The sequence below is a fragment of the Grammomys surdaster genome, unplaced genomic scaffold (assembly GCF_004785775.1).
Source record: "Grammomys surdaster isolate TR1022 unplaced genomic scaffold, NIH_TR_1.0 266, whole genome shotgun sequence".
Classification (NCBI taxonomy): domain Eukaryota; kingdom Metazoa; phylum Chordata; class Mammalia; order Rodentia; family Muridae; genus Grammomys; species Grammomys surdaster.
In genome coordinates this window covers 3,160,353-3,162,995 of record NW_021604707.1, presented here as the reverse complement: position 1 = coordinate 3,162,995, position 2,643 = coordinate 3,160,353, and the positions used below count along the sequence as shown (strand labels likewise).

General features: G+C 45.7%; 1 non-coding gene across 1 annotated transcript; it reads right to left on the bottom strand.

Moving 5' to 3' along the window:
• Positions 1-1,004: 1,004 nt before the first annotated feature.
• On the bottom strand, positions 1,005-1,136 carry LOC114628257. Its single transcript, XR_003712469.1, has one exon. It is a non-coding gene; the product is annotated as a small nucleolar RNA SNORA17 (small nucleolar RNA).
• Positions 1,137-2,643: the final 1,507 nt, after the last annotated feature.

Below are 2,643 nucleotides of genomic sequence, written 5' to 3'. Positions count from 1 at the left end.
GACCAGGGACAGCTCTCCTGCTCTTATGAACCCAAAGCCAGGTCTCCTGTGATCTGCTGCATGTGATGAAGGGGGTTAGGGGAAGAGGGTATTTCTTCCTCATCTATGCCACAGTGTTGAAGATGAGTCGGGTCTCCTGCACCTGTATCTGTGAGGTGCTGGCTCACCAGGAACTCCAGAAATGTGCAGCCACTCTCCTGAGTACCACAGCTGGCTAGTGCTTGGGTAGACTCTCATGCTCTCTGCTCCCATGCCCAGCCCTCCCATGAGAGGAGTGGAGCCTGTTCTGAACAGCATTCAGATATCAACATGTCCCCAAGTAGCAGCCCAGACTAGGGACATCTGCTGGTCTTTGGTGGTAAAAGACCCTTCCTGCTGCTGCAGGGCAGTGAGCCCAGAAGTGGTCCTGATAGCAGCATAGGCCAGGACCCCACCATGGTTCCAGGTGGCATTCCCGACTCCTCACATCAGGCTGTTCCTCACTACCTTCGAGTTTCCAGCTCTGCCTCTCTTCGTTGTGTCCACACGCTTCTGTTTCTCTTTCTCTTCTATTTCTCTACCACTTACTTAGTGGTACCTCAGGTCTCTGAGTGTCTGGATTCATCTAAAAAATGGTCTCAGGATTGCTATGACCTTGTCATACATAATAGGCCTGCAAATGTCTGCCTCCACTCCCAAGGGCTGCATGGTACCTAACAGTTGGTCTCGTTAATCTAGCTCCCTGTCCATGCCTCATGGTGCTAGTCTGGTGGTCATCTTGTTCTTTCCCTGGGCTGCCTGAGTAGCCTCATGCCCCATGAGAGGGTCATTTGTCTCAAGCTCACTCCTGCCCAGGGTCCTCGGTCTCAGGTAGGGTTTGATTGAGCTCCAGCTTGGTTCTAGCGCTGGGAGCCATTGGATCCTTCAGGATGCTGGACTGGTGGTCATTTCAGGCTAGGTCGCTGTCCAATCCCCCTGGTCTAGACTGGTGGTCATTTTAGGCTGGATTTTTTTTTTATTCAGGGAATGTAGGCTACTAATCATTTAGCTGTTTTTTAGGTCAGAACACTAAGCATAGATATAGCCTCCCTCCTTTCTGCCACCTACTGAAGCACATGTGATGCAGCAGATACACCTGCAGTGCTTGCATGGCTAGGCTAGAATTCTTTCTACTTCATTATTACTGAAGACCTCTCATCCATGTCTTACTACACTTCTGACTGTTCTCCTGACCTCCCCACTCACTTGCCCATAGGCCTTAACATCTGCTCTCTTGGATTCTAGCTGAATGGAGTGGAGGCATTGGAAAGCTGTAAGAATCAGGAGAGGAAGCCAAACAGAGAAGATCCCTTCTTCCTCTGGTATTCCATTACCATGTACTTCAAGTGAATAGTCCCATGGAGGGATCTGGGATTGAAGCTTATCTAAGTTCCCAATAGAATGAAACGTTCCGGGCTACCCTATTGATACTGAACAAAGCCTTTGGATTATTGAAGATTTCTCAGAGAGTTTGGCAACACCTTATCTAATGCCATTTCTAGTCATTTCTGAAGGCAGAAATTTCTTCATACTGCCCCCCCCCGGAGTAATTTTCATTCCTCTCAACTGAAGATGGTGATATTTACTTTGTCCAGAAGCCCTCTCTTGGCTTATAGCTCTCCTTCCCTTACTGGAATAACTTAAACTCCCCAACTGTAATTCAGTTCTGCACTGGGCTAACCTAGATGCAAAATCCCTTCACCATTCCCATTTGAAGATGCCAAAGATTAAAGCCAGATACCTGTCTCATGTGGGAAACAGCCACTAATTCAGAGAATCTTTCAGAAAATGATCAAAATATCTTACAGTGCTGGCTAAAGTTGACAGTCTCTACACGATAAAAATATCTAGCAAATAAAACAGCTTTTTAAAGGCAGAAACAAACGTTAACAGGTGAATATATTTCCAGTGAATATGATGATAACACAACCAGCATTCGGTGAGTGTTACTGAATGAAAATATTAGCTGAATAAAAATGCTAACTACAGACACTCACGCTAACAGCTGAACAGAGCGAGCAGATATTGTTTGCTGAGGGAAAATATATTAACTGCAGGAGAAAAGGAAGGAGGCTGAGTGATTTATAACAAACAAATACCTGGAGCGGAGGAGGCTTCCTCTAGTAATAGATTGTTACACCATCCACAGCCCTGTGTCACAACGCCTCAGCCTGACTTGCCAGCTCTTTTAATTCGTTGGTTTTCTCAGAAAGATGCCTCTCCATCCCAGACACCAGCAGCATGTATTCATTTATAAAAAGGGTTGTTGCTTGTGGTACCCTGGATTGTTTGCCAAATTGCTCTTCTCTAGCTCTCTCACACACCGACATTGCTCACATCACTAACACTGACACCGTTTCCCAGCTTATGTGATATGTAGGAGCAGGACTGTAGACGCCAAGGTCCCAGGTGTGGGGTCAGATGAACGCCTTTTGTATGAAAAGCTGTGTTGAAATGAGGTTGAAACGAGGAAGCGTTAGCAAATAACTCTTGACACTGTGCTCAAACAAAACTTAGAAACTGGAGGAAGTATATTTCCATTCTATATGAGGTAATTGTTTTGACATGTTAGCTTAATTAACATGAATGAAATGTAGAGTGGGCTGAGATCTCTATGGCAAATGA